Source organism: Notechis scutatus, chromosome 2 (assembly GCF_049901735.1).
Source record: "Notechis scutatus isolate UNSWTSFEM ecotype Mainland chromosome 2, rNotScu1.2, whole genome shotgun sequence".
NCBI classification, from domain to species: Eukaryota; Metazoa; Chordata; class Lepidosauria; order Squamata; family Elapidae; genus Notechis; species Notechis scutatus.
The window spans coordinates 222,052,396-222,076,941 of record NC_142010.1 but is presented as its reverse complement, the minus strand read 5'-3'; the positions used below and the strand labels follow the sequence as shown (position 1 = coordinate 222,076,941).

The 24,546-nt window shown below is 34.7% G+C and overlaps 1 long non-coding RNA gene across 1 annotated transcript in view; it reads right to left on the bottom strand.

The window, feature by feature from the left end:
- Window positions 1–10,128: 10,128 nt before the first annotated feature.
- The window catches only part of LOC148132521 (uncharacterized), an 84,304-nt gene continuing 69,886 nt past the window's right edge, over window positions 10,129–24,546 (bottom strand). The window contains exons 2-3 of the long non-coding RNA XR_015747359.1: window positions 12,198–12,240; window positions 10,129–10,707 (exon numbers count right to left, since the gene is read on the bottom strand). This is a non-coding gene — a long non-coding RNA (uncharacterized LOC148132521). The remainder of the gene's footprint in view (window positions 10,708–12,197; window positions 12,241–24,546) is intronic.

Below are 24,546 nucleotides of genomic sequence, written 5' to 3'. Positions count from 1 at the left end.
TCATTACAGGTTATGGCTGTGTCCTTGGAAGTATTTTATTGAAAGCTCATCTTTTTTGGCTTAAAAGACATGAATCAGAAATTAGTCTGACTTACATTTCAATGAAAATTTGATGTACAAGTTATCTTTCAATAATTTTATCTCCTAAATTCCAGGATGAAAAAAGTGCTTGTTTGTAATGTGAAAATTAGTGGAAAATTGGCATGTCGCTGAAAATAATGTCCAAATATGTTACCAGAAATATGTTTACTTGTAAAGAGGTTGCACTGTATATTCTACTAGAAGAGAATATTGATAGCTCTGGTGTTCCCTGAGTTTAATTGTTTGGTTAACAGACTGAACTATGACTGAAATCATTGTTTCACCTGGGAAACTGGAACCATTCTAGACCAAGCAAAATCCAAAATAAATAAATAAATGCCAGGCAATTTCTAGAAGCTTGGCATTCAGATAAATCAGCTATCAATAGACACATGGAAATAAACCACATGTCCACATGTACATACAATTGGAAAAAAATAATAAAGAGGCTAAGAAGAAAACAAAAAGACCAGAACACAGTCTTCACCCTGGACAAGCAGAGATAAATACCAGAAAAATGATCAAGTAGGAAACAATATTCTAATCAAGAATTATCTAGGAAAAAAACCATACATCCACTAATGCAGGGCAAGACACTGTATCTAAATAGAGAGCAAAACGAAATTATAGGAAACTGAGGAAGGAAACTAAGGTAGAGGAAAAGAGAGAAATTGAGCTAAATAAAACTTAGAAGAATTTACATATTCTTTAAAATAGCAAATTGCCAAGTGAGTAGATCTTTCAGTAAGAAAGCTAACTATGGTTTTGGAACTGCCTCTCAGTAGCCAAACAAAAGTGAGTAAGTTATATTTCAAAAAGCCCCCTTTGTCTCTTCAGTGACAAGCCAATAATAGGTATACAAGATATACAAAACTCAGCCCTCATAAGTCAATTACCATATATTTTGTTTTTATTTTCCCAATTAAAATGCCACTGTATTAGGAATTTTCAAAGATAATGAATGGAACAATTTAGGAAGTGTATAAAAGAAAATGACAATCAATTTAAACATTTAAAGTGATTTATACAACATATTATTTATGGGGCCTGACTTTGCTACATTGGTATATGGCAGAAAACACCTGAAGAGTTAATAGGAACCCACTTAGCACAAATTACAGTTTTAAGAATGTTGCACTTCTATTCAAAATATCAAGGATATTGATGTGACATTGTTACTGGTAGCTTGTGGTATAAAAAAATAATGTTAGGTACAAGATATGTCAGTAAATATTAGAACTGTAGGGCAGAATAAACATCAAAAACTTGAGTTTTATTTGTCAGTGTATTGTTTTGTTTTTCAATAGGATAAATGTACAATATATGGGCTGTGAATGAATGCCAGCCAAATACTAAACTCAGTGACTGGTATGAAGGAAGTACACTGAAGTGGATTGATAAAGAGGTCATTGTATCATATAAGGAGAATGGATGAAGACGTAATTGCCAAACAAATACATAAAGGAAGAGTGACTAGGTTAAGAGGAATGAGAAGAATAAGCAAGTCATAGTAAGAAAAAGCTAGAGTCTTCAGAAAAAGAGGGGTGAGAAGTTCAAAGACTAACAAATATGAAAAGATAAAAGAACATGATTGAAGCAAGGTTGGTTTACATAGAAAAGTATGAGGATGTGTACACAACATTGCTATAAACTAGATTTAATTCCATTTTCTTTTCTTTAACTTCTGCTTTTCATTTCTTTCTTTTAGTACTCTGTAGTTCTTTTTTGCACACTATGTAACTTATCCCTAAGGGAAGGGGTGGGATATGACAGGGTTAACTACCGGTTCAGGATTTACGAGCTTCCCTGCAGGCTGCAAGCTGCACACCTGTAAATTGTCATCAACAGCTGCCTGCAGAGAAGCAGCCTTTGAAAGCCCTCTTTTCTTGCTTTTCTAACTGCAGCTGTGCCTCGTTCGGCAGCTGAAGTTGAAAATTCAGGAAATAAAGATCAGGTAAGAGCCCAGGTGGCTGGGTGGGCAAAAACATCAGTAGACATAGAACCGGTTGTATGTCTGCTGCTCTTCAGAGCTACCAGTTCTACAGAGGTTGACAGAACTGGTAAAACCCACCCCTGCTTAAGGGATTAGGGCCAGGGGTGGAATTCAAATTCCTTAACAACCGGTTCTCTGGGCATGCCCTAATTTGTGGGTGTGGCTTGGTGGTCATGTGACTGGATGTGCGTGGCTTGTATGTAAATATTGTAAATATTTATGTAAATGTTGAATTTTTTTATTTTAAAAAAGAGCAGATTTTACCCAAAATGAGGGCAAAGCAGGCAAGCAGATTGAGTTGCTTGCAGAATCACAGAGTCACTCGCAAATCTACCTTTCTGCAATCTGCTGCCTAAGTCTGCACTGAAAAATAGATGCTTCAGTCCTAAGGAAGGTTCAGCTCCACTCTCAGGCCAGTGGTGCAATTTGCTGTTTCTCCGAACTGTGCAGAATCGTAACAACCGTTTCTATAGAACTGGTCCGAACCAGTAGAATTCCACCCCTGATTAGGGCTATTTTTGCATTAGGATCAGGGCTATATTTGTATGTAAGTATGTATATATGCATTTTGATTTATTGATGTAAGTTGCCTTGAATAATACTATAAACCAAAAGGCAGAATATAAATGAGATGATATCAAATAAATGCAAACAGAAATTGTTTTAAATGTCTGAATATTTTATTTATTTGTAGAATCTTTTTCTCATTTATATTAATATATATATATATACATGAGAAAAGAGTATAAAACAGGGTATCTTTCAGGACAACATGTCTCCTTGTTTAAAATTTTCAATACAAATGTGAAGAAGCCTAACATTTTTCTAAATTATAGCAGCGCTCATAATGGCTCAAATATGTTTTCAGCTGCCACTTTAGCTATTTTCCTGAGCTATCAAGTGAGGAGGTGTAAGACAACTTCTGACATAATTCATACAAAGTGCCAATGATTCTGATCCTCTATGACACATATTTCATTGCCAGAAGGAATCACATATTCAAACAGTACTCAGTGCTGCCACTGAAAATTGGCAACTTAAAATAGCAACAACAAACAATGATGCAGGCAATCAATAGAATGCCGAAAGTTGCAAAGAGGAGCTTGAGTATTAATATCCTAATATCAAAATCTTAAATGTGATTTAAAGAGTGAAGTCAATGACTATCCATTAATCAGATCTCCTTCCAAAGGTTAACAGAACAGAAAGTGATAATAATTCATCCCTTGTATGCTTTTTTAATTATCATTTCACAGACGACTGAATCTTTATGCAATGAATCTTTATACAGTGCATTGGGGGGCAGTTTTTTGTCCCACTACTAATTGCTCTGATTGGAAATTCTCAATCTATTCCCAATCTATTTGTCTGTCGATCTCTTTATCTATCTATTTCTATCTTCTATCATTTATTTTGCCTTGAGAGTATAAGTTTGTTTTTCTAAAGGCTTTAACATGAATTGACTGAGTAATCTCTTCTTGTTTCATTGATATTATAATAGATGCCATGAAAAATCAAGATTTATTGTTATTCAATGTTCTACTAAACAAATCCATTATGATGATCATCCTGTGACAGTTCAGTTGAAGAAAGCCTTTTAAAGAAAACGTGATCAGGCACTTATAGTGTGCTTACAATTATTTATATTTACTTGTCTTAAGGGGGCAGCAAAAGCACATCATGTTTTTGAGAACTTGTTTATCTTCTTTTCTCTTGTTTGATTAATCGCAGCTCTTTGTAGGATTGTAGATCTTGATGAGAACAGGATGGAGTGTTTTTTGGCTGTTTTATTTTGGGTTTTTTTTTGGATTGTCACTTTTGAAAAACATTGCTGTTGCTTAACTCTGTTGATGTTGGCTACTTGTATATGTACAAGAGAAAATCAGTGAACTATCAGAAGTTCATTATATTTAGAATTCCTTATATGTGTGAGAGAGTTTATGCAGATAGTAGAAGATGCAAATTTATTCTAGCACAAATTTATAAATCATAATGCTTTTGGACTTTGACATTGTGATGAGTTTTGACAAATAAGTATGCAAGAAGATTTTATTCTGAGTTACTCTCACATTCAGATTGAATGAAATATGTGAAAATATTCATACGAGAAGCTAAAGTTAAATTTTAAAGTAAAAAATTCTTAAAACAGCTTTATAATTTATAATCGTCTGATCACTTTCTCTTATACAATAGTTTAATTCTCATAATCAGCTTACCATGATCTATGTCATAGCAAGTTCACAATAGTCCACAGACTATTATTTTAGGGGAGGACATAATTTAGGTTTTTGCGTCCAAAACATTAAAGCTGCTTCTATTCAATTGCTTCTGCTACATACCAAACAAAAGAAGTTTTTTTCACTTGTGTCAGCACAAGAAGTGTTCTCCAGTTGCCGGCTCTGCTTCTTTTCATTGCAGTCACATTGTGGCTTCATGTAGCTAATGTGCTCTGTGGCAAGACTGTCTTCTTCTCTTTGGTCTCTCACTCTCACATTGGTTGCTGCCTTCCAACACCATTGTTTTTACAAATTCAACAATAGAACATAAACGGCAAAGCTTTTTCCTTACACATTCACTGCTAAAACATGAAATGACTTTTCCTTTTTTCCACTCTCCCTCCCTGCCTGCCTGCCTGCCTTTCCTTCCTTCTTTCCTCCCTCCCTCCCTCCCTCCTTCCTTCTTTCCTTCCTGGCTTCCTTCCTTCCTTCCTCCTGAGATAGGAAGGCGCATCCAATGTGAGGGAAGTCAAAGAATCATAGTTAGCACGTGTTTTGGGATAGAGAAGCAGAAGAATCAATCTCTCAGGTACATTACTGTGCCTCAAAGAGAGAAAGGGACTTAAATCTGGACAGAAATTACTTAAGTTGATCTAGTCAATTTATTCAGATAAATCAAATAGTGTTTTAATCACTGTATTCTTTCAGCTATGCCTTATTTTATTTATTTTTTATGTCACCTATCTCCCCTACAATGTGACTTTGGGTGATTTAGCATGACGTTATCTTTGGCTTGTTTCTTAATTCTTGCAAAGGGGACCCTTAGCTACTACTGTATAAACATTGATGGATGGAGCAGACTATTTATAAAGAAGGAACAAATAATATTTTGCGTCTTGTTTAACGTTTACTTATCTGTTACATCCTAATTCATTCTTCATAAACAAATATGTAAATTAAAACAGTTATTTTTCTATTATCATAGTTCTGGGTATTGTGCTGCATTTCCCTCAATTAAAAACATTAGCATATAAAAACATATATTGAAAAAAATGCTAATGATGATAATAATGGTCATATTCAAGGAAAGTATGGAAATACTGTTTATTCAAATTCCATGTGAAGGAAGTATTTATTGAAATGCACACATATTTTAGATTTTAATGACATAGAAATGATGTAGAAATTGCAATGAATAACTGAATCACTTGTCAACATATGAGCAACAAAGTAAAAAATCCTAGTATTCACTGTGCAGGAAATTCATGCAATTTGTCTATAGTAGTTGTAATGTTGGAATTAAGTTTCTAAGTACTAGCACTGAATTTTTATAATACTAGCACCTCAAAATTATTTTGATATAAACAAGTTACAAATCTGTCAGGTGAATCAGCAACATATTAGTACCTAAACACAATAACATTAATAAATATCAGTCAACTACACTTAAGTACCTACATTATGGAATTCACTGCTTGAACATATGCAATTAGTTTTACTTTATACATTTTTAAAAAATGGATTACACAAAAATAAGATGGATAGCCCTATGACATTTCTTAATTAAGAATGCAATCTAATTTTAATGTGCAGAGGTTGCATGTATCTGAATTCTAGATGACAAGAAAATACTCACCAATTATATGACATGACAGTAGGCCAAAGAAATTAATTAATTACTGAACTTCACAGAAGTTGTATTAATCCAATAGCTCTTATGTTTGTTTGTTTTACAGAAGGGTGATTTATGTGGATGTTTGTTTTGTTAATGTATTCAAATGGAAAATATTTAAATATAATTACCAGATCAATAGAGAGGTGATTTGGTGTAGTAATTAAGGAATCAAGCTAGGAGCTAGAAGATCCTGAGTTCTAGTTCCCCATTAGGCATAAAACCACTTGGGCTCCCTGGGACAGTAATTTTCTTTCAGCTCTAGGCAGCAAACAATAGCAAACCACTTCTAACAAATCTTTGAAGAAAAATAAAGGGACTTGTCCAGGCAATTTTTAAAAAATGAACAGGAAAACAAACAAGCAGATAATGACAAAACTTGCATTCTAAAGGAGAGAAAGGAGATGAACACCACCCATTCCGTTCAGAAACTAATTGTCAAATCCATAATTTATAGTCATTATCAGTTGGAAAATAATGGAATGGAATGGAAGAGAAGACCAAAGAAGAGAAGAGATAAAGACAGCTGATTTTTATCAGATACATTGCAATAGAGCTTATTTACATTTAATTGGAATTAAATGTAGTTCATAAGGTTATTTGCCATCTTATATTGTTATTTTTCATTACCACATCGCAATTATAATTCTGTAGTAACTTTTGAAGGTGTTTGTGGATCTCACTGAAAGTCTATAGAAACCTTATCTGACCCTACCCTCCAGGGTCTCAGACTGTGCATCCCTGATGGAAATAGTAAGCATCTATTCATATAAACTGATGGTAACTATTGTATTATTCTTCATTATCTTTGAATAGATTTATACTTCTTTCAAGTACTGTGGGTTATTCTTGCCATTTCTTGTTACAATGAGAGAAGTAACTTAATCAGCTTTCTTTGGAACCCTCCATGAAAAAAGGTTTAGGCAATCATAACTTGTCCAAAAAAGAGATGTCTGGATTTTGGATACAGAGAGTGGAATTAACAAAATGTTAAAAATAAAAAGCAAAATTTTTTAAAAAATGAAAAAGAAAGAAATTGTACAATACAAATAAGATTATGGAGACATTTGGATTTGGTTGCAATGCAAGTGCAGGTCAGAATATTGATAAACATCTGTTCAAACAATCCTTGTCTTGGAAACACTAAACGGTATCTCAGCAAGCAGATGAATTTTTGTATTACAAGCTTTGTCTAAAAAAAAAATCAGAGAAATTAAATGCGTTGGTCTTCAGTAACTATTTACATAGTTCACTCTGCCTATGAATATTTATTTATTTCATTTTTACTCTACCACAGTCACCATGACATTTGGTGGTAGAAAAAGATAACACATTTAAATATACATGCACAAATGCCATAATAATAAAATCAGTAGCAATGAACACCCAAAGCAAAATGGCATATACTATCCCTATGGCATTTTCTTCCTAATTATAAAAATTATCCAAAAAGAATTCTACTTTATCTTGCTACTTGAAGGTTAAAAGAGTTGAGGTGAATCTTACCTCTCAGAAAGACTATCCCATAGCATGGAGACCTTGACAAAAAAACATCTCTTAATCATCGTATCTTTAATTATCCAGTAGGGGGAAACTTCAAGATTTTCTTATTGACTGTGATGTTCATATAGGACAGGTCTAGTTGAAGTAGGTGATTCAAAAAAAAAAAAAAACTTACTACCTAACTATATTGAGTTTTACACTGTATATTACATTCGGCATTTTAAATTACTCCAAGAAACTTATTGATATCTTGATAGGATATCCAGTGATTTGCTTACCCTCCAGTTTATATTTTGTTTCAAAAGTACATATTAGGTGTGCATAATCGATAGATAACAACATTTCTGATTTCTTTTTTAACTACTTAAAAATGTAGTCTAATCAACTTGCCTGCTACTTTCAAATATATATACTTCTGAAAGTTAATCATGGATGTCTGGCAGGCAGTAACTCAAGAAATTAACAATTCCTTTTTAAAAATACTGGAAATGAGAAAGAAAGTGAGAAAGAGAGAGAGAGAGAGAGAGAGAGAGAGAGAGAGAGAGAGAGAGAGAGGAAGGGATGGAGGGAGGAAGGAAAGAAAGAAAGAAAATCTTTTGCATGTGTGCATGTGCACACTCTCTCTTCAGTACACACACACAGAAACTAAAGATAACTCAAGTACCCAAATCTTTTTTTGACCCAACCTGCACCTCAAAAATAGCATTCTTTTTAAGCATCCCTTAACACAAAAGTATTCTTTAAGGAAAAGTATCTATAAAATATATTAAGGGAATATTATTTGTAAAATCACACATTAAAACATGTATACATGTAGTAGTAGCTTTATTTTTCAGGAGTCTGTGCCCAGGAGTAATAGAGCTTTAGTAACTTGAATGATCCAAACTCTTGAAAACTATCATTAGTGTCTACCTCTATCTATCCATTCACTTTCACACGAAGAATTATCACTTTGAAATATACAGAGAGAGTTACTATATATTTGATGATATACTGTACATTAGTTCTATTTGATGATAGATGTGAGGTACAAAGTAGTGCCCATGTCCAGCCATCACTGATATATCAATTCACGTAGATTTTAGACATCCTCTTCTCTTTCCTTTCAACTCTCCCAGTATTATAACTTTATCCAGAGAGCTAAGACATTGTATAAAATGTGCAAAGTATGATAATTTTAACCAGATCATTTGCTATAAATCAATTCTTTCTGTATATGGGATCTTCTGCTGTTGTATAGACATAAACAATTTACGTTTAATCAACATCCTATATAAGACCTATGCAACCTTATAGATGTTTTGAGTACAAGAAACCAGTGAACAGAATTAATAAAAAAATGTTTGCATTCTCTCCAGTTTCTTGGTTTTTGTAATGATTTTTTCAATTTCAAAAATGCTACCTTCACCTTTTTTTTGCATTAAAGTGGCATCAACCTAGGGTATAGAATTGGATCAAAACTGGCAAGCTAACAGATATTCCTTTTGAACATATATGTGACATCAGTGCACTTATAAAGAGAGAGGCCTTCCATTCACCATCTTGCTGATTTTGATGCCACCTGCAGGAACTAAAACACCTGAAAGACATTTTTGAAAGTAAGCATTTCATTGTTAGTGAAGTACTGTTACAGATCTTTACTTCTATGTGTTCCTACACAAACATTTAAAAATAGACAATCATGCCTGGTGATGTTACTATTATACTACCAGTCCTTTCTTATATAAAATGGAGTATTTCAAATAAAAGTGTCAATCATCATACCAGAACATCAATCCTAGACTGTTTTCTTTTTTAAAAAAAATCAATAAAATCAAAGCTTCTTTTTGAACCAGGCATTTGAGACAGGCTGTTTCAGTTCACTAAGTATAGATTTTACATAGTGTCTCGCCACTAATCAATTTCAACTATACATGTTGTTTTTAAAGATTTTAGATGTGTTTTGATCAGCACATATTTATAGAAAGGAGCAAGTCAATTTGTAAGCCCTGATCCTGTGACACTTACCCTACTTCATTTTTTCTAGCTGTTTTCTGATAACAGCATTCCCTGGAGTGTTGTTTCTCTTAAAAAATAATGATCACAGGATTATAAGATTTAAGCTTTCTACGGTAAAGTGTTGAGAAGAGAAAATTAAAATAGTATTCAATAGGGTTGAATTCAAATTCAACAATGTACTGGAACCTCTCTTTTTAAATCAATAATGCAATCCTATATTTTACCAGGCTCAGGTTGCTGCACATACAGCAGTCAAGTGGGGATACCCAGGGGTGGGATTCTACCAGTTCGGACCAGTTCTATAGAACCGGTTGTTACCAATCGGTGCAGTTTGGAGAACTGGCAAATCATGCCACTGGCTGGCCCCTCCCCTCCCCACTTGCCTCTCCCCTCCCTGCCCAGTCACTCCTTATCTCGCATGCATGTCATCCAACTTGCCTGTATTGTGCAAGCAAATTTTATGTGATACTCAGGCAGCAGATTGCAGAAGGATAGATTTCTGAGTGAATCTGTGATTCTGCAAGCAACTCAATCTGACTGACTGCTTTGCCTGATTTTGAGTAAAAGTTGTTCTTTTTTTAAATAAAAAATTCAATATTTACATAAATATTTACAATATTTACATACAAGCCACGCCCAGCCAGTCACATGACCACCAAGCCACGCCCAGTCAGCAAGCCATGACCACCCAGTCACATGACCACCAAGCCACACCCACAAATTAGGCCACACCCATAGAACCAGTTATTAAGAAATTTGAATCCCACCCCTGGGGATAACTTTAATGATTAAAGAAGAGGTCCTTATTTCTGTCAATGTGGATTATAAAACTCCTCTTGTGAAGAATTTGTAAAGCCATCAAACTGAAATAAAGGAGTATTAAAAATATTCGAGCTTTGATGGTCACTATTTTATAATATGCAAGATCTGGAAGATCTTAATATGTTATTTGCAAAGTTATTAAAAAAGAGTATTTCAAGTTAACAAAAGCCACTAATGTCATAATCATGTGACACCCTGCCTTATGTTTTTCTGTCATTGTTCACAAATATATTTTCTATTTTTAACTATTTTTGATCCTTGCAAAAAAAAGTTTGTTTTGCTTCCTAATTGTCATTAGAATTTCTTTCAAATTCACTTTGTTTTTTTCTACTTATATATATGAAATAATGAAATTTGTGGAAAGAAGGCTTTTATGCATCTTCTCATTATTCTTCAGATTCTAGGGTTGCCTGGTCCTTCATCTGTAAAACAAACAAAACAAAATTCATGATTTTCATGACTTGAAGTATCAGAAGTAGGGATATTGTGGAGAACATTATGGAGTGGGTTAATTGGACCTTTTGAGGAAGAATTCAAGCTCAGAAAGTTACTGTCAGTATTCTGACCATCCTAAATTCTCCTAAATTCAGCACTCAGAGACAAAGTCCATCCAAGTCAGAATTTATTAAAGAAGTCATGTTGACACATCTGGAGAAAATCCAAATCTGAATTCCTGCATTTCCCCCCTCTACACTAAAACTCACATCCTGCCTCTATTGATGACCCTCAAGACACACTCTTCAATCCACCTCAATTCTGAACTCCCGCCAAGTCTAGTCACTCCCCTCTAAACTCCAGTGAATTGGCCTTGAGCTCTAGTGAAAGAATGTTGTTGTGGCTATCCTCCCTTCTCCCTTCTCTCCCATTTCCACAATGTGCCCATCCCCTGCTGTGGCAGCACTAAATCTAAATCAAGATGGATCCAGGGCTGACAGTTTATCTGATGGGTAACCTTCCTCAGATAATCCTCAGTACTTTCAGATCTCTCATTGATCTTTGATACAATGAACTTGGCATCTTGATGGTCTGCCTCTGACAACAGGAGGTGCTCTGTTTTGTATTGATAATACTCTTTTGTAGTGGGAATTTTGATATGGTGTGGGAAGAGATGCCCATGGTTGCTGTACAGTGAAGTGCTATTGGATGTGGCTTTTTCACACCTGCATAAAATTGCTTATAAGGGTCATCCATTGGGTTGGGGTGAGGTATCATGGATATGTCAATCAAATTGAGCTATACATTTTCATACTGGAAAGATGTGGAGGAGGTCTTAAGCTGGTAACTGAAGAGAATGTAGGGGAAGGGGGCTTAAAGAATTTTTTTAAAAAATGAGATTAACCAGAAATCATCTGGTTCTGTGGCTCCTTTTTTGACTCTGAGTAGCTCTGAATTTTTCCAAGGACCAAGTCCATGATTTGGGTTCTTTTAGATTCACAGCTATTGCTTAATTTCTAAGCAAAGACTGTGGCTTTTTTGAGCTAGTGGATTAGTGATAATCTTTAGGACCAGGATCCAGTGAGTATTACTATTTAAGATGAATGAAGGAAAATATATGTATTCCAGGATAATATTGCACGGTCCAATCTGGGTAGGTCATCGTGACCACAGGTGGCCCTTCTGGTCCCAGTGGCTACCTCAGATTGCATCCCGCATTATTATTTAACTTGTTTTAATGTTTGTTTTTTAAATATATTGCTGATTGTCTTATGTGTTCTAGAATGTGGTTATATAAAATAAACAATTTGTAAACCCTGTTATTATGGGAATGGGCATTCCAGGGTACATCTTTTAACTAAAATAAGTGAAATAATTTTCAATCCTTCCATTAATATTTCCCAAATGTTTTATTTTTTTTCATGAATGAAAAGAATTGAAAAACCTTCTTCCTCCCTCTCCACAATACCATACTCACTTTGGTATTGATGATCTTAATTTAGTTTTCTTTGCAAAATATCCTGGAAGAATACAATATGATTGTTATATCTCTTTATAATCTGCATGCTGAACTTTGAATTATTTAAGGCATCATCATTCTTTCTTCTTCAAACCAACAGGAATGGCAAAATCTCCAATTGTTTTACTCCTGTTCATTAAACCAACTTAAACAGCAATCAACCTTCATTGGAGCAAGTCAATAGTTAGTAGACACATTTCCCCAAAGCTCATTATAAACTATTAAATACAGCAAATAACTCAGTGTTTGTGCACACACATATTAGAGGTAAAAAAAAAAAAATCAAGCTGTTTCCATTAAAGCATTTACACATTTGTCTGAAGGACAATGAGCATTTGAGTCTACTGTATTTGGAAATTTGAATTTGTTTTTCTTGAACTCATTTTGAGCATCATAGAAATCAGCTTCAGTTATGTGTTTAGGCTGCTATGCCTCACTTCCAGATTCCCTTCATTTTAAAGATGTAGTAAAATATAGAAGTGTATACTTAGCTTCATTTGGCACAGCAGGAATACATTGATTATTTAAATAGAAAAGCTAGTCATGCTGAGAAAAACATCCATTATTTTGCTTTGAATGGACTTTTACTTGATAATGATTTGAGTCAAGAAATTGTCAAAACAGGCTGCATGAATACTTTTGAAATCAACACTTTATATGTAGCCAACTGCCTTATACTTGACCTCTATCAGACTATCATGAAAATTCTGTTGTTCAATAGAGGTGGAGATAAATGTAGAGGGATTTAAGTTGTCACAAAATTATATTCAGTTGTAAGAAATTGATGTCTATGTGTTGAAGACTACAGCCTGTGTGATTGAGGTTATGTTCAAATACAATTGAAACTCAGATTTATCAACTACTGAGATCCTATTTCAATATATCAAGTTAGTGAGAAACACACTTTTAGTTAGGAAGTTGCTCCCATTCACTTTAGTGTCATGGACACTCAACATAGAGATTGCCTGCACATGAATGTCTAAAAAAATGGAATTAAGTTTCTTAGAGATAAATTTTTTTAAGTGTATTGAATACTGTGGCACTTATATCAGAATGATTATTGAATACTACATAGTGTGAAAAATTTTTTTAAAGCTAATTCAAAACATTTCTGGATTTAAAACCAGAACTATTAAGGACAACAGTGTTTAATGGTTAGAAAAAGCAATGTAAAATCTTGTTAACTAAAGTCCTGGAAATGAGGAAAGATCCATCTGATGTGAAAAGGAAAGAGCATAAATGAAATGGTGAAAGAAACAACTGGTTGCTCATAGTAGTTGGACCAATAAAACATACATACATACATACATACATACATACATACATACATACATACATACATTTTCCAGAAAATGACAAAACGTGAGATGAGCATAGGGTAAAGATCATGAAAGAGTCTTCTTTTTACCCTCTCTTACAATAGTGACAGTCTCTATTATAAATTGTATCAGAGACAACCTATAAGGAAAAACTGTCAAATCCAAATGGTCACAAATAAAGTTATCCAGTTGATTCTGATCTACTTGAACATTAGTTTCTTCTTGGGTTGGCAAGCAAAAGCTCTGCATTTTTCTTTCTTTGGTTGAACCTAAAGAACTTTGGTTATTTCTTTACCAGCAAGGAAGGAGAAAATAGATTAATGATATCATTAATCTAAATATAATATTATATTATATTCAGCTACATCAAAATGAAATGTGTATAAGAGCACTTTAAGACTACAGTATTCAGTGCTATGAGTTGCTCTTCTACTGAGAATTATTAACTTGGATCAGATCATATCAAATAGGTTTACATATTACCTTTATTAAAGAAGATTGAAGAAACAGGGAGGTCTGCTGAATGACAGAACTTGGCATGCTTCATAATCGGCTATGCCAATTAGGATATGACTAATTATAGTTTCACAACACCTAGAACAGAGGTGTCAAACTTGCATTGTCACATTGTCATCATATGAGGTAAACCAGTGGTGACCATGATGCTTCCAGCCCATCAGCTGTAAGTTTCACACCCTGATCTAGAAGAACACAGGTTGTCAATTTCAGAACCAATATGACTTAAACTCTAAGGACTGGTTTGTGGGATGCAAATTAGACGTTATTAATTAATATGACATGCAGTTTCCCCATAAGATTTAATTAATTCAAACTATTTGGGATCCTGTCCTCATTCCTATTGCAATCTTGCTAGCAATCCATCTTATGGGAATTCCTGCAAAACCTTGGCAGTACAGCAGCTTAGTAAACAGCTTGAAGGGAGGAGTATTCTTTGTTCTTCCAACAAAATTCCCATTTTTTTTACACTATAACCTCCAAATTACCATTAGAGTGAGGAGGCAGGGAATGTTGCAGGTCCCACCCCTGAGGGAGCTACACCTGGTGGGACCCAGAAGAAGGGCCTTCTCCGTGGTGGCTCTGTTTCTCTGGAACATCATTCCCCCAGATATTAGAATGGCCCCCTCACTAATACTCTTCCAAAAGGCACTGAAGACCTGGTTTTGCCAGTGGGCCTGGGGAACCCAGAGAGGGATGGAGTCCATCAGGTGGCTAGTTGGTTTTTGATTTTTTGTTTTGTTTTATTTTGTTTTTTGTTTTCCCAAATTTTCTTCTATTGTACTTTACTAGTTTATTTGATTCTTTTTGTCAGTTTTTATTGTTTTTATTTTTATTTTTTGTTTTAAATGTGGCTTTACATTGTGTAAGCCACCTCGAGTCGCCATTAGGTGACAATATAAATCAAATAAATAAATAAATCAAATAAATAAATAAATTGGATATTGCACCATAAAATTGATCTTGTAAGAATTCTCAGGATTATACCCATTTGAATAGAAAGTCTTGAGAAAGTTTATTCTCCTTTGCTTCAAGGCAGCAAGACTGTCCTGCCCAGGAGATGCTTCTATGGCTAACTTTTCCGGACAAGACATTTTTTTAAAAAAAAGTATTTATCTTTTAGCAGAGTTCTTCCTATTCAAATCATTTTATTACAGGCAAGTTTACATATTTTAATTATTTTACTGCTGTATACTTTAAACTGCTAGTACAAGTTCAACTTGCTTTGTTGAAAAATTTTAACTTAATTATTAAGGAAAGGGGCTGATTTCTCTGGGCAACGTGCATATATATATTTGTTAAAGAGAGGATCAGACAATGACTAAATTGCCATAAAATTAGTTGAGAATAACCCTTGCACTGCAATGAGTCCCACTGAAGAAACTTATGCAGGATTACACTGTATGTGTTCTGGAGCTAACTTTCATGAAACCAATGATGGATTATTTCAGACAATCATTTTTACAGGAAAAGTATTTTATTGGGTAGGTTATGGACAACTAGCAACTACATCAATAAAGTGAGACATTTTCATAAGTTCCTCAATGATATATGCAACTTTTACTTTATAGTTATAATCAATACAATCATATAATAAGTGCAGTTTAATTTGAAATACTTGGACTTCTTATTTTAAGTAGTTTTGCATGAAAGCTCAATTTATGAGCTGTAGGTGTTTAATAATTCATTATCCTGGAAACTTCAACTTTACCTATTAGACATAAATCTATGACAAAAGCTTGAGGTAAGAGCTTTTATTAGATTAACAGCATGCAAGTATTATATACAAGCTTTAGGGATCTAATTAGGCTATTCCTCCTTCTAGTTTTCACTATATATTACACCTGACAATGAACTAGCTGTGAACAGGGACTGTTGATAGAAGCTAGAAGCAGATTTTTTTTAAAAAAAAAATCCACTCTAAAATTAGTTTTAAGAATAATTCTGTATCTTGCAGCCATATGTTCAACTATACATTGAATCTTCAAGAATAATGACTATCTTCAGAGGCCTTAAATAAGAACTGGATGAAATTTTTTATTTAATTTTATCAGCCCTTATTTCAGCTGTATTGGCATATTAATTAATATTTTTAAAAATCACAAGTTGATCATATGAACTGTATTATTATTTTTTTTAAAAAAAACATTTTATTCCACCTATTCAACCTCCACAGTTGAGTGGCAATACAAACTGCTTAAATAAATGGTTTAAACTTTATCTAGTTAAACATATAACACTTTGCAGAGTGTCTTGGCATATGCAGATCACAGTAAGTTAAGAACTTAGTTAGCTATCTTGATTCAGCATTAAAACATATTACATGCTATTCAAATGAAACAGATTGATGGTTATTTTCAGAGACACTATATAAGAAATGCTCTACTGTTAATATGGGAGAAAACTAGAGAACAGCATTATTTGAAAGTACCAGTCTGGTTTTCTACTGTACAATGGAAGCACTTAACCATCTGAACACTTTTAATATGGGAAATATTGTAAGGACATTCTAAATGAAAGGGGTGAGCTTAAAACCAAACAAGAATTCAGTAAACAAGGGATAGGTATGATCTGATATTCATATCTGCATTTGAGATATGAAAAAGATGTTAGAACATATGGCTTATATAAAGAATTGACAGAATTGGATAAGATACTAACAGAAGAAAGGCTGATAAAAAAACTGTATAGTTATTTATTGGGCGTTAAACTAGAAGAGGAATGAGTGAAGGAGACAATGATAGCATGGGCAAAGAATTTTGGTTATACAATAGCACTTGATGACTGGCAGAAACTATTGGATAGAACTTACAAAGTAACAATGTCAACCGCATACAGAGAACTTATACAAAATGTTTTATAGATAGCATTTTGCACCAGCAAGGCTGGTGAAGATGTTTAAAGATAAATCAGCAAAATGTTGGAAATGTCGCCAATACCTGGCACATACTACCATATGTGGTAAGAGGTGGTATTCAGCAGGTTCTGACCAGTTCTGGAGAACTGGTAGCGGAAATTTTGAGTAGTTTGGAAAACCGGCAAATACCACCTCTGACTGGAGATTTTACAGTATCCTTGCCCAGCCACACCCACCAAGCCATGCCCACAGAACCAGTAGTAAAAAAAAAAATTGAATCCCACCACTGATAAAAAATATTGGACAAAATATGTTCATGGCTGGAAAAGATATATTGATATATTGATTAAAAAACTGAAATATTCCTGTTGGGAATCTTTCCTGAAACTTACAGAAAATGTATACTTGATTATTCATTTGATAACTGTAGCTCAAAATTGGAAAAGGAAAGAGATTCCTGAAGAAAATGTGATTAGGAAAATACTAGAATGTGCAGAAATGAATAGATTAACACTTGTAATTAAAGAAAGAGAGCAAACTGAATATTATAAGATATAGGAATTATTTTATTAATGGTTAGAGAAGAAATATGAAAGCTAGAATGTTGAAGATAATATATACTTTTAATAGAAACAACTAAGAAAGAAGATAGAGATAGTGATATTAAGTGCAACAAGTACAATAAGATAAGATTAGAGAACAACACTATGTAATGAATATGACTGTAAACACTAACTGTATTGCACACGATATTTGTATCTAGATGACATGTCATCAAATGGAATAAGATACATTTGTAATAAAAATAAAATAATATATATAGAGAAATGGAACTTCTTACTTGCCCACATCCTGAATAATGTCATTTTTCAAACAGCAACTAAGGAAAAATGAACTCTGGGCACCTGCAAATGAATTGCCAGTGCATAAGCAAATCTGAATGTCGAAACCCCAAGCTGATAAAGTTCATGCTGGATATCATGAAATGCCAGACCAGGTTTTTCTTTTTTCTTTCTAGTCCCTTTACTAAAACCACAGCTTTACAGGGCCTGTGAGCCTCCCCAAGATACACAAAGAAGGAACACCACTCAGACCCATAGTCAGCTCCATAGGCTCACCTCTACAGAATCTTGCCAAATTTCTTGCCAAACAACTCCAGCCCTATACAGAATCCATCACCTCACATGTACAAAACTCTTTCCACTTTATAGAAACAATAAAGAAACAAAACCTACAACCCGGCGACCTACTTGTGAGCTTCGATGTCATATCCCTCTTCACCCAAGTACCTATTAAAGAAGCCTTGACAGCCATCCAAAACAAATATAACCCCCTAAGCACATCCTAGATCTGACCAACCACTGCCTAACCAACACATACTTCATCTACAATGGACAAAGATACAAACAGAAAGATACAAACCTAAGGGATCACCCCTCTCACCCATCATCGCTAACCTATACATGGAACACTTTGAAACCAATGCTCTAGACAAATCCAAACCCAAACCCAAACTCTGGCTTAGATATGTAGAAGACACTTTCGTAATTTGGCCACACGGGAAAGAAAAACTGGACAACTTCTTCACACACCTCAACAGCCTACACCCCAAAATACAATTCACCATGGGAACAGAAGCCAACAACCAACTTCCCTTCCTGGAGGTCCTAATTTACAAAAAACCCAATGACTCCCTAGGACACACCATCCACCGGAAGAAAACACACACCAACCGCTACTTAAATACACAATCCCATCACCACCCTGCACAGATCAACTCCATAGCCAAGACCCTCATCTCCAGAACCAAATGCCTAGCTGACAAAGACCACCTGAGAACAGAATTACACACCTTCACTAACGTACTAATTTCCAACGGATTCCAAAGAAACACAATCACCAATCTAATCCTAAAGGAGACATCCACCAGAAACTGAGACACAGAACAGGACAACGGTATTGCCTTCCTCCCCTACATCAAAGGCACCACAGATAAAATCAGCAAAATTCTCCACAAACACAATATCAGGACAGCCTTCAGCACTGACCAAAAAGTAGCTAACATCCTAAGAAACCCCAAGGACAAGATCCAGCTAGAAAACTAAGTAGTTTATGAAATACCATGCAACAATTGCCCAGCCACATACATTGGACAGACCAACAGGAGAATAAGTGCACGCATCGCAGAATACAAGAACGCATTCAGAAAGGAAGAAAATACTCCCTTTTCCAGCACCTTAAAACCACAGGACATGAAATTAATTTTGAGGGAACCAAATTAATCTCCAATACTGAACACTTTAACAAGAGAATAATCAAGGAAGCCATAAAAATAGAGAAACACCCCCATAACATGAATAAACGGGATGATACCTCCCACCTACCAGACATCTGGAAACTAGCCCTTATCAACAAATGAGTCCCAGCCATGAAAACCAACACCGGACCCAAAACGACACATGACCAATCTCCCTCACCAGACTCAAACCCAAACCCACCCCATAGACGAAAGGCAACCACCATCCAGAAACCAGACCACGGCTGCATCACCAGCTGCCACACACCCTGACCCCCCAACCAAGCAAACTGACACACGCCATGAACACATAGCCAGGCCTCAAACTCAGAGCCAAACCAAAACCCAGAACATCACATCACAGCCACCCGCTCAGGATATCATATCATGGAACTCAGGAGGTTACACCACAAAACCTCAGGATGTTACAACACAACCAACGACCCAGGAGATTACAGCACAAGACCCAGGATGTCACAACAATAGAACTCAGAAGGTCATCACACAGCCCATGACCCAGGTCATTACAACACAGGAGGCTGATAGACACACAGCCAATACCTCAGCCACACATGTTCTTAGGAAAAAGCCAGCCAATCTGCAAACATCAACTCCATCAACCAATCAAGAGATAAAAACACAGCCAACCTTCCCACCAGTATTTATAGAAAGACAGCAGCTCCTTTGCTCGCACAAGCACAAAGCCGAAAGCACCAGCCTGAAGATGGCGAGTGAGACTTCGTTGAAACGCCGCCAAGATACTCTCAATCTCACACAGAAAAAGACCCAATATATATATATATATATATATATATATATATATATATATATATATATATATATATATATATATAGATTCTTAAGTTTTCGGTACTTACATGTATGGATCTCAGCTTTGTTCAGGTATTCACATCAGTAGTGGTGCTTTAGTGTAACGTTTCAGCAGAATCTCATCTGCCATCATCAGGCTTTTGTATAGAAAGATGAGATTCTGCTGAAACGCTGCTACAACTTTAAAAGCACCACTACTATGATGTGGGAAAATACCCAAACAAAGCTGAATGCTATATATATATATATATATATATATATATATATATATATATATATATATATATATATATATATATATATATTGTGTGTGTGTGTGTGTGTGTGTGTGTTTACACATACATACATACATACATAAATACATACATATATTTAAGAGAAAAAAAGTGTATATATCTATATCTATCTATCTATCTATCTATCTATCTATCTATCTATCTATCTATCTATCTATCTATATACACTGTATATTTCTTCTGGCTAATTTTGCAGCCAGAAGAAAACTCAATGTCACTAGATAAAACAATGCAGAACAGTTATATTTTTTTCAGACTTTTAATTTAAAGGAATGTGAAATCAGATAAAGATTAATAAAATTAAGCAGATTGAAATTTTAAAAGACACAACTACTTTTTTCTCCCACTCTTGACACTAGACTCCAAATTCTGCTGATCCTGAATGGTAGGAAATTAAGTACATATGAAACCATCATATAGTACTGATCTCTACTTAGTAAGGGCTGCCAAGTTAATAGGTTTCAAATAGCAATTAGGCAATTTTATGAAGGATAAATCTTTAATTAGTAAGGTTGAACTAAATTGAAAAGGATATTTTTGTAGCCATTCCTGCCATCATAAAATTAGTTGCCTTATTTTGGTTTCATTTAGGATGGAATCCCACCCTTACTCCCTGCTTTTTTGAGGGGAAAACCATAATAGTAGTTTGCACTTTGTTTCCTGCTTTCTCCAAAGCCCAAAGTTCAGTGAAGTTTTTTTTTTTAATGGGTAATGCAAGATATTTTTTTTGTATTAATCACTTATAGTTACCATTCTGATTGAGTAACTGGTGCGTAGGAAAATGTTCACTACCATGGGATACGAAGTTTAGTTCCTTACTTGTTCTTTAAGATTTATCTGGCTAGGAAGCTATAGTGTTACATTTAATACAAATAAAACCACATTGTGTCATGCATCTTTACAATTATACTCAGAACAGAAGCTTTATATACTTTCTGTTGCAGCTCCACCAACCTGTTAAGGTAGTCGGAAACATTGTTATAGGTCAGTGATGGCTAACCTTTTCGTCGTCGTGTGCCTGCATCTATAATACAATGTGCACATGACCACCCTATACTCCTGCGCATGCGCGTGCACCCCCCAAGCCCTGCACCTCTGCATATGCGCACACGAACCCCCACACTCACGTCTTCCCCTGCACATTGCTTCAGATACCCGACAATCAGCTGGCTGGTGAGAGGCACACGCATGCATAGTGGATCTGTTCTGGGTGACAGCTTGCATGCCAGCAGAAATGGCTCTGCATGCCACTTCCGGCACACATGCCATAGGTTCACTATCATGGTTATAGGTGAAATGTATCACATTTAAGACCTCCTGTCAAGATTGCACCATCAAGATTCTGCCAGAAAAGGATTTCAGTTTAAATATAACCATGAAAATAATCAAATAATAGATGGACTGTAGAACTAACTATGTCAAATCTCTAAAATAACTAACTACAATTAAAACAACTTTTCAAATAAGGGATTTGAGATTACCATAAAACGTATTAGCCACGGGAAAAACAATCTAATATTAACTGTACCACTTAGATACTGGCATACCTGCTTGAGTAACATAACAAATCCATCACTTCATGGGTTAAGTGCACCTTCTCCCAGGCTATGCTGTGAAATGAGCCTGAGTTTTGCAGCTAGGGATTGCTAATTTTTGTATGCATAACCTCAAATAAACAAATGAGGCTATATATAATAACTTTTCACCTGACTGATCCAGTTTTTCATTTGAGTGACTCAGTATAACCAATTGCTGAACAATTTGATTTAAATGGTCAGTGCTGATCAATGCTGATGACTTTCTTGATTCATAGTTCTATTCTTCTGTGAAAAATCTGTGCACCAGTTGCCTTACTGAATAATTATACATAAATTCACTACCTAGGATTTATCCTGAATTAAATTTACCAATACCATCAGAAAAACTAGTAAGGAAAGGATTTTTTTTGTCTTCTTATCTCCAAGATTTTTTAAAGGTACGTCTTACATTAAAACGATTGTTTTAGGGATTTCTAAATATATGACTCAAAGCGTATTGGGTTGTATGAGTGTGTCTAGTTGAATTGGCTTACATATTTATTTATTTTTAATAATAATTGAAAGATTATTGAAAATAATTGAAAGATTGATGCTGTACAAATATCTGGGTGACAATTTAATAATTATCAAGTAGTAAATATATTTTCTAAGATTCATGAATTCCAATACACCTGGAGATCACAATTTCTGAATTAGAGTACTTTTTTTAAAGCTATTTGAGTAAAATAGAAAATGATTCAATGGATATAATCAGAATATACAAAATATAAATGGTTTATCTCAGGGACTAGTACATGTAGGCTTGCACTAAGTAACTATAATGATTCTAAATGATACTCTGACATCCCCAAAATTAAGTTAGAAATAAAATAAAATAAATGGCAACATCTCAGTAGATCATCAAATGTCATGAGATTTCTGACAAGAATGTTGATAACTCCTGAAATTTCACCATTCTCATGTAAACCTCTGTGAAATTTCAAGGTCAGAAAGATATTGCATGTGATCACATGATGATGTTTGCAGTGGGAAAGAGTGTTGACTATTTTTATTCTACCTGGCAATAAAAGCAAGGAAGGGTTGAAGTAGAATTTAAGTTGAGGAAAACCTGCCAAAATAGCAATAGTCTAATCTGTAGGGGTGATTGCATACAGTGTTTATATATAATACATAATATGATGCTATTTTGGCAGTTTATACCTAAGGTTGCTTCAGAAGTATACTTCTATTTTTATTTTTATATATTATTTTATATATTATTTTTATTTTATTTTTATATATAAAAGTGAAATACCACTCACACATCATCACAAAATCTCCAGAACTGTAAAGCCTACAAACTTGAAATTTGGTACGTATGTTCCTCTTGGCTTCTAGCTGCTCACTAAAAAAGGATTTTTCAAAATGACCATCAGAGTATTAATATTTCATATATTATTATTAATACACTCTGATGCTAAGGAGTTCTACTTTCCCTCCCCACCTGAAAAGAAATATGTTCCAAATGCAAAACACAAGCAGAGGAGTTTCAGTTTCAATTTTAGTTTCACAGAACCAAGCCCAGGCTCCTTGCTGTCTCCTTCTTGCTTACAAAGCAAATACTGTTTCAGTTTCCAAACAGCCCTCAACTCTCTCGGACACTGAAAGGACGCTAGCCAGATGAATACTAATAGATGCTGGTAGGCAGAAGCAGAATTTTTTCCCTTATTTTCCTCCCCCAAAACTAAGCCTGACCCCATAGTTTCGGAGCGAAGCATGGTTATCGAGCTAGCTATAAAATAGTATAGAAATAAAAATGATCACATGTAATACTTGGAAAAAAGTGTTGGCCTTATAAATGCTAAGAGTAGGATGAAAAAAAACATGGATAGAGCATACAGATCCATAAAACCCAACTATTACAGTCCAGGAATTATTCATTCTTGAACCCAGATAGTTGCTGTGCAACTATTCAATCCACTTCATATTTATAGGCTGTAATGATTGCTTCCTTTCTTTTCCTTATTTGGAATGAGCAGCATTCCAGCCTAGTCTTAGGAATAGATTCAGATATTACTTGAGCAGATAGTAAATATCTTGCTACAGGACAAATCCTCACAAAACCAGAGAAGAATATAAGTAGGCATAAAGGAAAGCTAATCTTTTCTTGGCCTTTCAAAGAAACATGCTAAATCTTGTATAGCACAGCTGTAGGTCCAACTAAATGCCCAGAACAGTAAGAACATCCAAGGAGTGGAATAGTAATAACATAGAAAAAGTCATTCTTGAAAAATCAAGGAATATAGATATAGGGTCATGGCAAAAAAGAAGAGATACTCTTATAAATCAAATACATAGTCTAGTCCTGGGCATAATCCTAAAGATGCTTTCCTACTCCAGATGATTTAACTTCCTGCCAGGCCTGTCCCAGCTTGGGCATTTAGGGAAGAAAGAACCTCGATTCCATTTATAGCGAAATATATACTTTTATTAAAGCCAAGTGATTACAGCATAAGCAAAGCCAGATCTGAAAATTCCCGTGTAAATGCAATACTTTCCCCTTCTACTGGGCCCTCCCTCCTTGGTCCTTTTGTGGATGTCCAATGGTATTCAAACTAGGTATTTTGGTAATAGTCTTAAAATTTGGTGGGAATTTGCACTCAATTCTCATGTTG